Source organism: Etheostoma cragini, chromosome 14 (assembly GCF_013103735.1).
Source record: "Etheostoma cragini isolate CJK2018 chromosome 14, CSU_Ecrag_1.0, whole genome shotgun sequence".
NCBI classification, from domain to species: Eukaryota; Metazoa; Chordata; class Actinopteri; order Perciformes; family Percidae; genus Etheostoma; species Etheostoma cragini.
Window position 1 is genome coordinate 22,272,999 of NC_048420.1, and position 11,830 is coordinate 22,284,828.

The following is an 11,830-nucleotide window of genomic DNA, read 5'->3' on the forward strand; positions in this document are numbered from 1 at the left end:
GGGTGTAGCTTAATTCTTTGCGTATTGTTATCTTGAGGCAGCGGGAAGTGATTGCGCCATTGACCAAGAAAAACCTGTCTAAAGTCAATAACGCAGCATTTAATTATTTAAAAAGTGCATTAGTAAAATGTGCCTAGGCTCGTAACCAACGCTTGCACACCATGCTTGTTACACACACAGGGGCGCAGCAGCACACACACACATCCAGAAGATTCAAATAAATATTTTGGTGCAAATCTGCCATCATAATAGCAATGTGCCAATGTATAAACGCACCTGGCTATTAAAGGGAATGGGAGATGACACTCTGATTGGCATGTTACGCCCAAAACACACCTCTGATTAATGAAGACACTAAGAACAACCCTTCTGAATCATGCACCGGGCGCACAGAGGCTTTTTTCTGCCGTCAAATTAGCAAAAGTGGATTTGGACACGCCCAAAACGCACCATGCGTTTAGATCATTAAAATAGGACCCTGTATATTAATGTTATGGCCACTTCGTGGCAGTGGAAAGAGCTCTAGCCTACACAATTGCCTGATGACTTTTATTTATATTACATTCCAGTTGCCTATTGACACATTCAGCAAACATGTAGGCCCATTAGTGGCACATTAGCTATTTAAAGTACTTTTTCTTGTGACCCAATGGATGCAATTCCCTTCTCTTAGCGCTGGGTTAGTCGGATTAATTTGCAAATGCGTATTAATCTAAAACTTCTAATTTCCACGGGCCGTTATCAACAGTGCAGACCTAAATGCCTCTGCCACGCAATTGAATAGACTTAGAACCAATCAAGAGTAACAAAACGTGACCTACAACCAATCTAGCAACAAAGAAAATATGCTGTAGGCCGTTTTGAAGTGGAACTAAATTGTAGCCGGTAGGGGTGGGGGGAAAAAAATCGATACAGCATAGTACACAATATTTTTAGTGTCAATACTGTACAATACCATGTTGCAGCAATAAAAGTGAAGTGATATGAACAAACAGAGAAATGTATCTTTTTACATAAAACAGATGTTGACGAAGTTTCCTTTTGGGCTATCATTAGAAAGGTTTTAAATTGCAAAGTATCGCAGAATATTTCAATATCTTTAAAATTACAGTAATATTGTATAGTGGCATATTGTGATGATCTCAATTTTGGGAGGTGTCTGGCTTTGATTTGCATGCAGTGGTGGAAGAAGTATTCAGATCCTTATTTAAGGTAAAGTACTAATACCACACTGGTATGTATCACAATACTACACTGTATCGATTTCTTCCCCCAAGCCTTTACCACAACAAGATAATCACTGCATGCAACCCAAATCTCAAGTAGCGCTCAGAGATGTTATGGCTCTTAGATAAAGACGGTTTCTAAGTCCGTCTGTTGTTGATTATCAGGGGTGAGATGGAACTTTGAGTATGCTTTGGGCTTTTTGAGGCAGCGGGGAGCTGTAAAGATAACCCAGGGAGGGGAGAACATTGAAAATATTGATCAGTGCAGCTTTAACTTAAATCTTTGCTTATTTAAGCACAAACGCAAAATACATAAAGATATACAAAAGACGTTTTCAGGACAGCGGCGCGACTATTTAAATACTACAGCAACGTTCATCAATGCTGAACCCATCAAGCAAGATCAAGTTTTACAGAGTGCATCAGCTTCCACCCTTCAAATTGCTGCGGCTTGTTTTCTTCGAGCATGATTGAACGTTTACTTTGGTTTCCCGGCGCTGTTTATGCCAACAGGAAGCATAATTTGCATTTAGTTTATGGACACCGTAAAAGAAAACCGTTATGATCCTGTAACTGGTAATGTCCCCCCTCATCACTTCTTTCTCTACAGTGTGTGGTCTAATTTGTTTCAGACCTCTTTATAGATTTGTTTTTGGAGACTATTTCTGCTCTGAGATGATCATTTTACTGCCGCAGGAACATTAGCATTTTCTTGTGGCTTTGACCTTTACCCACTCCTTTCTACTGGGTGCTTGTAATGCTGATGTAAGAGGTGAACCCTCTGCTGTTGCACTCCAAACAAGATCATGTACGCCGAATGCCTGACATGAAAAGTTAATACTGCGCAAGCCTCTGAGCATTAGCTCAGGAAACCTTGGAAGTAGAAAAGAAAACTGTTGCTGTTTAGTCACCCTCTGCTTAGTCTATATCCATATTTCTTTATATGTACAGTATATCTGCTGCCGCATTTCATTCATTTAGCCTGGATATGCATTGCTTTGGGCTTTCTTGGTGTTGTAATTCTAACCCATGGAGGATTTCTGAGGACTACGGTTACCTGGTCCTCAGATCTCTGCAGGGTAAATCCAGACAGCTAGCTTGACTATCTGTCCAATCTGAGTTTTCTGTTGAACGACTAAAATCAACCTTTGAACGTACACATGTTCCTCCATAACAGGTTCCTTCCCGAGGCTATTTTTGCAAAGGCGCCGTTGCTCTGTCTGGCCCAAGACAATTTTGATTGGTTTAAAGAAATGCCAATAAACCAGAGCACGGTTTTCTCCCATCCCGGAATGCTGTATGGACTAGCCAGACCCTCCTCTGCAGCTCTGCAAAGAAGGGTCTGGCAGTGCGAGACTACCATCTGCTTTGACAAAATGTGCAGACACATTAAGGTAATTGCCTCGGCTCAGGTGCGAGTCCCTCACCTGTATTGTTCTCGGAGGAACAACGTCACACAAAATGGGGAAAGATGACCATGCTGCTCCCATCCTGCCTCTGCGTTTCTATCCCATGTTGTAAGTCTTCCTTCTGTGGTCGCATGGCCTGGAGGCGGAGGGGGCAAATCTTAATGACACGCACTCAACCTTTCTCCCCTGAACACTCTGATTGTGTAGAGCAAACCACTTCCTCCTGGCCTCCCACATGCTTTTAGCTCATTAACGTTGTGGAATCTTGCGTTAGAATTCCTATCAGGAGTGCTCCAAGTGTAACTGGGATCCCCAACCTTCCCTTACTCCCTGGTAATGTCCCCCCCCAATGCGGTTGCCAATTAAGATAAGATAAGCCTTTGTTGTCTTCTATAGGAATAAAATTGTCATGAGCATTCGATGAGAAACAAAATGGCAACTCATCGCGCACAAACACAATAAACAAACAGTTGACCTACATAGAACATAATCATCCATTATCTCATCCAAGCTTCAATGAACATCTAATAAACCTCACACAATAACGCCCCGCCACCTTTCCCCCCACCACAAAAGAACAGAAGAGGACCCACAACCACCTTCTGCTTTGACAAAATGTGCAGATGCGTTAAGGGTTCAAATCCCTAAACCTTTCTTTTGTTAATTTACTAATTGCCTCGGCTCAGGAGCAAGTCCCCCGCCTTGGTTTGTTGGGTCTCTTTAGGAACGTAGAGCACAAGTCATCCCAGTTTCAGGTTGGCTTCCTAATTAGTGGAAAGGTCGTGCAAATCAATGAATGCCTGTATTGCAGGAAAGCAACGTCTCCTTGGGGAAATATCATGGGGAATTAAACAAGTTGTATTGAAAATGACTGGGCCAATATTTGATAAAAGACAATTTACAATCCCTTTTCCTACTGCTTACACCCCATTATTCAAGTTGTTGGGTACGGGATGAAGCTCTCGACTATTGGAGTGCTGTAACTGACTCGAAGGTGCAACATTGGGGGTCCACTGACTCTACGGCAGCTAGTACCATTCATGTAAGCTGCGTCTCCAGATACTTACGTTTGATCAGTTTGTACACTACTGGTCAAAAGTTTGGGGTCACTCACACATTTTCACTCCATTATAGACAGAAGGCCAGCTGATCTGAGTGGGGGGCTGATCTTTATTGCAATATCTACATTGCCCATTATAAGCAACCATTCATCCAATGTTCCAAAGGTACATTTTGTTTACTAATCTGATAGCATTTTAAAAAAACATTGGAGAACCCTTTTGCAATTATGTAAGCATATGACATAATTTGAAAACTGCCACCCTGGTTAAAAAAGCAATGCAACTGATCTCTGCTGGTATTCTGACTGCAGATGAAATGTCTAAGTGACCCCAAACCTTTGACCGATAGTGTAGACGGGGTTCCCCGTCCACTCGTATCCTCTCTCTGTGTCGGAGTATTTTTCTGCTGACTGATGCCCTCCGCTGCCGATGCAGCTCTTGTTGTTACGATGTTGTGAAGCAGGACACGGGAATTATTCCCTGGAGCATTTATTCAGAGACAAACGGAAACCTACACTGTACATTTACTACCACTTAACAAGTAAATTGCTGATGGATTCTCTGCTCTGAGCGCATTCACCGTCACTCGCTCTCTCATGTAGCCTACACACCAAGCACCAAGCTATTCCTTAAAAGGAGCTTCCCTGGTTTTGTGACACGAGGAGAGCCGGCCAGAGCTTCTTGTATTTGGTCCGGAAGTCCGAACCATCCAAATAATGCTTTCATACTATACCATATTTGGTCAATCAGCTTTTTCATATACCATAGTAGAAAAGTAGAACTTAATTCCCCTTCACATTAGAGATTTTGTAAGTCTTAAAGACTTGGCGGAAGGCGAATCAACTATGTGATCATTGATCTTTTTATAACGTGGAATGTATATTTTATATACTGGTTTATATGGTATGTTTGTTATAGCTTGTTGATGTATTTGTATTGATAGTATTGTATGTAGTGTCGTGTATATTGTCCTTTTTAGATGGGTTTAGTGTATGTTAAATATTCTTAAAAAAAAAAAAAAAATTGACGATGCACAAAATAAATTAACTCTTTTCCTGTAATACATTTAAATATATTTTTGATGAGTCATCCTGCACTCAGGCGTGTATACGGACATATTACCCAGCTAACCTCTCCTTTAATGGCAAACCAGACTTGATCTTGTTAGCTTGTGTGCTGCAATTGTGATTGGACGTCTGTTTGGATGTCGGACATTAAAACATCTCTATCATGCAGATGAGGCAGGTGTGGGTGGAGATACACAATCCTCTTCAACTGTAGGAGGTACAGAGCTCAAGTCTTCACAGTAATTACATTTTCCCCCGCCTTTTTCCTGTTTTTTTTCTTTCATTAGGCCTCGGTTTCCCTCTTATCTTGCATTTATATATCCATTCATCTTAAATACATGCTTATTTTTCTCTGAATAGTTAGTAAAAGTTACAAAAAACTTATAGCAAAACAACTGAAATCTCAATAAAAAGGTGTCATCTGGCTCTCACGTCCAATCAAAAGGACATTGCAGCTAAGTTGTCCCCACTTCTTCATAACAACTGGACTGAACACAGAGTACAGGGAAAGTTTAATAATTTATTGATCCCAAAGGGAAATTCTGTGTTGCAGTTGCAAAAATAGTATAAATATCTAAAACAATATTTGACCGTACACGTTCCACCAAAACAAGTTCCTTCCCAAGGCTTTTTTGCAGAGGAGCCGTTACTCCATGCAGCACTTAGCGGCGCTCATTACGATTGTGATTGGTTTAAAGAAATGACAATAAACCAGAGCACGTCTATCTCCCATCCCAGGTTGCATTGGATTAGCCAGACCTTGCTCCGCAGCACTGTGGAGGAAGGTCTGCCAATGCGAGACTAGTTTATACCTGACTTGAGCTTCAACATCTAGACGTTATTACCAACACATCGGAGCAAATTCCTTTTCTGATGCACATGAATGCATCATTAGTGCTCAACGTGTATGCTTTGGTGCAAACTGCATGAGGATAGTTGACTTTGCTTTTATTTCTTTGTTTGGTTTGTTAAAGTTCACAGTGACTGATTAAGCAAACCGGGGCCAGTAAACAAAAGTCCAATTACCTCTTTTGGTGGTCTGCTATCCTGCCAAGTCACAGAGTTTAACAAGTTTTCTGCAGTGCTGTCTCATCCATGGTGTCCATATCGGTGTCGAGGTCAATATGTTGCAGTTCCTATTTGATTCCCAATAATGGAGGGAATTATCATTTTTGGCGTCATTATTCTCATTTAATTGAAAATCTTGATTGGTTTTTGACACATTTTTTTTGCCTTTTAACATTTATTGCGTCTCATGCAATTGGAATTTTGTGATAATCCATATTGAGATTTCAATCAAATTCAGACGACTTGTTCAGCCCTAATTTGTTTTGCTCGGGCTTCAAAGGGCAAATATTCATTTTATAAACCTCATCTTTCATCTGAACTGAATAGAACTGGATGAAATTGAGTTGAATCGTTTTTATAATTTAATTTATAAATATACAACAAAGGATGTGAGAACACTTATTTCCAACACAGCCTCAAGATGAAACATCTGTTAATAACAAATTAATACAAAAACAAACATATTAGTTACTATGGGGACCTGCCTTACAATGATAATGTACTGTATTCAGAATCAGAATCAATCATAAGATATGAACAGACAGTCAACTGTAGAAGGAATGAATTGAGGCAAAGCTAGTTCAAATGATGAGTTCAAAGACGAATCCCATGCTCTGTGACTTCACTTGACATGAGTTTCAAAGAGTTGCAGCACACACACACACACACACACTCACACAGTCAGAGCCATATAAGCGAATTGCATCTGTACTGTCTGTTCGCTGTGTGTGCCAAATAAACTGGGACTGCAAAATACATTCCAGAGGATAAATGTTTGCAGATACATCGAGGCTAAAATGTTGTGTGAATAGGCCTTGATGAATTGCATTGATTAGTCAGACAATCAGACAATTTATGTGGAATATGTATATAATAGGGTTGGGCAATGTCCCCTAAATTTGCAGTTGACGATGTTTACAGTAAAACGTTGTGATGGACGATATTGTCGTTGAGCTATTGTAAGTTTAGAACTGTTAGCCCATGGTAGTTTTTTAACTACCATGGGCTAACCGTTAACATCAAACGATCAGACATTCATTTAAATGCCCTCTGTAGATAGAAAGTATTACATGCTGCCGCCTGCTGGCGGGGGCAGTAAATTACAACTTGCCTACTTTCACTGAACTACGGTGCTGTAAAGTCTAGACTCAATCAGATCTGTGATCTGTGGAACGACAGTTACAGTGGAATATCTGCCTTTAACTGAGCGACCGTAATAACCTAATATACTAAGATTAAACCACATTCTTGGTTATATTTGCACTGAATAACGCATTCAATAAACAGAAACAGAACTCTCGCAGCGCACTAGAACTATGCGCAATATTAGGTTGCACATAAAATAGCACTAACGTGAATTAGCCTCCTGTTGCTAACGTACATTCATAGATCCTACATAACATCGTCATCTGACTTACTTATTGATGAATGCACACAGTAGTTTCCACAAAGTCCAATGAGGGAATTTAAGGAAAGCGTGATAGCGCTCCCGATACCGCTGTTTCCAAGCCGAGGGGCCGACCATGACCTTACCGCATGCTTATACGTTACTAGTCCAGGTAGAGTCAGCTACTATTCTGACAGGGAGAGAGAGAGAGAGACTGTATCACTACAAATAGGTTGAGATTAAGGAAGGGGGGCAACTAGCTTTCACTTAAGGGCCGCTACAGAATCAATACATCCACACGCGTCCGCAAGGCTACACATCGCTACGCTTCAGCCGCCATTATGTGTCGATGTGTAAAAAAATTGTGTCGCCCTAGGAGGCAGCACAGCGCAAAGCCCGACACAAGTGTCTATGCTTATTTAAGAACCACAGTTGTCCCGTCCACTAGGATTAGCATGTGTATGAGAGGTGGGGGGTCAGGGCATCACGATGGTGGCTCTCCATCGTGATAGGGCACAACCCTAGTACATAATGCATATGTTGATATCTGGCTGGCTCTGCAAGAATGCACAATGCCTGGTGCAGCAGAGATTTAGGAGTGTCAGTAACAACTTCTACTGAACTCTACATGTAGGTGGACGGGTGGCGATGGGCCAGGGGCAACATTAGTTGCAGACCTAGTTCTAAAGACTACTCTCACCAGAATGAACCAAACTAAAGCAGCAGTCACTCCAGAATCTACACATGCTCGGTGTGAAGGCCTCCTGTGTACTCAATATAACTGTGGTATGGTAAATAAAAGGGACGGGAATCAAACAGGGCGGGGTAGCTTCTGTAATGACGATTATCTCATCTGCTTGTAATGCTGCTGCGATCTCCATTCTGCGATCTCCATTCAATAACCGCCCAGAGAAATTGATTCTTCACTTGGCCCAGCGGGGGCTTCGGTATATTACCATACCTGCGCCCGCCCATGTGTCAGCCCGTATATACTGCCGCCCCGTCTTTCTCAATATTAGTCCCATCAGTTGAGCTGCCGTTGCCAGTCTGTCAGCGGCAAGCGACGTGTCCCAGCTTCAGATTATTTCTGCAAACGCATCGAAGTACCCCAAGCTGTTTTTCTGTGTCTTACACTCTCTGTGTCCTTTGACAGGCTCGTAAATAATGCAGGAGTACTTTGCGATGATATCTGGCTTGGATGCAAAACACACACAAACACACACACTCTATATCCCTTTATTATGTTGCTGGTGTTTGTCTCATTTCAGCTGTGTTTAAATTCACTCTGTGACACTTCCCGTCGTCGGTCATGTTGTCATAATTACAGTTCTTCTTCCTCAGTGGCCGGGTCATAGATGCCAGCACGTCGATGGACAGGTGGAGCAGGTTTTCTGCGGCATTGGGGAAGGTTTTTACTTTGATCACTCCAGCACACAGTGATAATGATGCTTTGGAGCTTTACAGCATGACTCCATATCCATGAATTCATGTTAGTTTTTTGCTTTTTGCTTCTTCTTTTTGTGTGGAGTTGGTCTGTCTGTCTGAGAGAGCACACAGGCCTCCGTTCTCACCATGAACAAATAACCCTGCCGCTCATAATTTTTGCTCTATTCCTCTAAGTCTTGTGCTAACACCTAGATAGGAGGTATTTGTAGTGGACTCAGCAATATTTTATACTGAGACAGGAGGGGGTCCATGACTTATGAAGGTTTAAATCTGCCTTTGTTCTACAGTGTAATTAAAGCTCATAATTGGGGTCTTAGTATTACTGTTTTAAAGAATTATAATTGTGACATTGAAACAATAATTGTCAGTGCATTTGTGTGTAACCTTTATTGTTTAAAAAATGTCAGAAGGGACCATTGGGTCCCGGGTATCTTCTCATTACCAAATCTGGCACCCTATAAAAAATGTTTGAACACCCCTGTTGCAGCCCAAAGTGCCATTTAAAGCCAATACATCTATGTGAAATCAAAACAAGGGGACAAAAAAAGAGCAGTGCTCATTCGTGCATGTAATTTATTTAAACTAGTTGTCGAATATTCAAGTGTGATTACCACTGCGGCCGCCTATCGACAAGAGACACTGGCTAGTTTTTCAGTAGAAATCGACTAACAATGCAGTGCAGAACAGAGAGAAATATGTTAATAAAACATAATCTTGTATGGGACTTGATATGCTTTTGCAACAATGGAAAATAAATGTTTTTTGTAAAAATAGATCAAAGTGAGCATTTATAATATGAAGAGGAAGGAAACCTTGCCCTGATGCCTTGTTTTTTATGTAACACCAAGCTTCCCATCTAAGGGGCCATGAAACAATGTTAGCAGGCGTACCTGTCTCCTGTGGATACACGTTATAGTTGGGAGAGTATACACATGCTCTCATATCACAGGGTCACAGCCCAGTGGTCTCAGTGGGCGCTAAATGAAACATATTGGGTGCTGAAGTTTCAGATTTCTGGCCTGAAAGACTGGGAAGGGCTGGAAGGGAGAAAAACACACCCTTTTTTTTCGTGATGTGATCTAACTATGCGTGTACTCTAACAAATTAACGTTAAATTTACAGTAAGTTACTGGCAACAATTGGCCGGCAAGTTACTGTGAATTCTTTTTACAGAAAAGGTACCGTACTTCCATTTACAGTATTTTATGTATTCATTGTAAAATACAAAACAAAGACAAAAAAGTACAAATATAGTAGTTTAATTAACTTTTTACTGTGGTTTTTACAGTAATGCTTTGACTAATGTAATTTCAATTGTAATACTGGTAAGGCTACTGTGATGGTGTCATGTCGACAAGGTTTTAATGTAAACTTTACAGGATTCTTCTGTAAAAATCATATCCAGTAGTGTTACTGTGAAATTTAAAGAAAATAATTTCACAGCCATTATTTACAGTGTACTGAAAAAAGAGGCAAAGAACCACTTTAATTAAAAATTGCTGGCCCCAGTTGCAGGTTGGATATGATGAAATACAGTTTAAAAAAGTGAAATGTGTTTTTTCACAGCGTAGATAAAGAAGTTTACTGTCATTTTGAACTTGCAAATCCCAGAAGAATGCCACTTGTCAGATGTTCTTGTACAAGATTAGATGTCCTCCCAGGTTGAAACTGAAAATGCACAACTTTTTGACACTTTTTCAACACTTTTTTATTGCTTTTTTTACGCGTTTGAGATACTTCATCACTTCATTTTGATGCTTTTTTTTTAAAAAAATCTAAATTTTTGTAATACTACCATTTGTATACTGTACACATACTACAACTAGTTTTACAAATTCATTTTCGAATTCATGCTCAAGAAACCTCATTTATATGAAATTTGAACTTTTTTTTTTTTAGTCTTTTGCCAAAGTTTTTTTTTGTACTAATCCTTCGTCTAACTTGCAAAAAGTGTTATATGGAACCATCCTTGTAATATTTGGACAATTTGGAAAAAAAGAGTCTCACATTTCTCATGTCAAAACCCACACAGACACACACAGACACACACACACGCACACCATTGGGACATCAAGCAAAATCATTGATCAGTCAATCTCAAATATTTTAAAATAAACTGGCGGCGACTAGTAGGAAAGCATGATATATCGACTCAATATCGTTATCAAGATATAACGTTGTGCAATATTAGATCGAGAAGTATGCGTATCTGTAGACATGTTTGTTATTTATTGATTCATGTTGTCAGTCCAATATGACTGTCAGTTGAATTAACCTTGTTATATTTGTTATGAGACTTTTTTGATAAGTTTCCCTACAACTTTTGTCATTTTACACATGTTTAAAAATCTCAAAATTAATACAAAAATAGCAATATTTATAATCTATTGCAATGTCACAATTTGTCAATATCATGCAACCCTAGCAACTACATCTAACAACCTGATATTAGAATATTAATCTCACACAATGATTTTCTCTTCCATCTTCTGTGTTTTTAGGCAGCAAGAATACAAAAAACCTACTGGCCCTATTTTAAGGAACCTTAGTGGTAAAAGGGTGTAGCATGGGCCAAAATGGACACATTCAAATTTGGGGGGGATCCAAATCGCAGGCTGGATACAGAAATGATTAAGGCGTGGTGGAGGTTCGCACTCTCATAGTGCCCTCCTAGCTTTACTACTTTACCCTCTGACTTGATTATTAGAACAGAACAAGCAGATGATGGATGGTGGCGTGTCGTTGCGGCTGGTAGATTAGCCGTATTCACCAGCAGAGCACAGCTGCAGAACGGCTTCATTCGCCAGCCTGACGGCTGAGGGGGACTAAGGATGTATTGTACCGGTTTGTGAGCAAATGCAGCATTGTCCAAATTACTTCGTTTAGGTAGATGTTACTTACAGTTTGTGTCCTTGTGTCCAAATTAAATGTCTAACACCACAGGCGGACAGATGGGTCACATAGAGAATCAATGCTGTGTTGTTATGGGGTGTGACATACAAACACAAAACATTGTGAGAATATGCCTTGATTCTCTCGCTCACACACACACACACACACACACACACACACACACACACACACACACAGATTGACACACACACACGGACACGGACACACATAATACCACTTGGCACCTTTTGTCACCTTTACCATCTGGTTCCGC

General features: G+C 40.4%; 1 long non-coding RNA gene across 1 annotated transcript in view; it reads right to left on the reverse strand.

Annotated features, from left to right (window-relative positions):
- LOC117957287 overlaps window positions 1–10,367 on the reverse strand; it is a 13,675-nt gene extending 3,308 nt beyond the window's left edge. The window contains exons 1-2 of the long non-coding RNA XR_004659465.1: window positions 10,356–10,367; window positions 8,442–8,444 (exon numbers count right to left, since the gene is read on the reverse strand). This is a non-coding gene — a long non-coding RNA (uncharacterized LOC117957287). The remainder of the gene's footprint in view (window positions 1–8,441; window positions 8,445–10,355) is intronic.
- Between the last annotated feature and the right edge of the window lie 1,463 nt (window positions 10,368–11,830).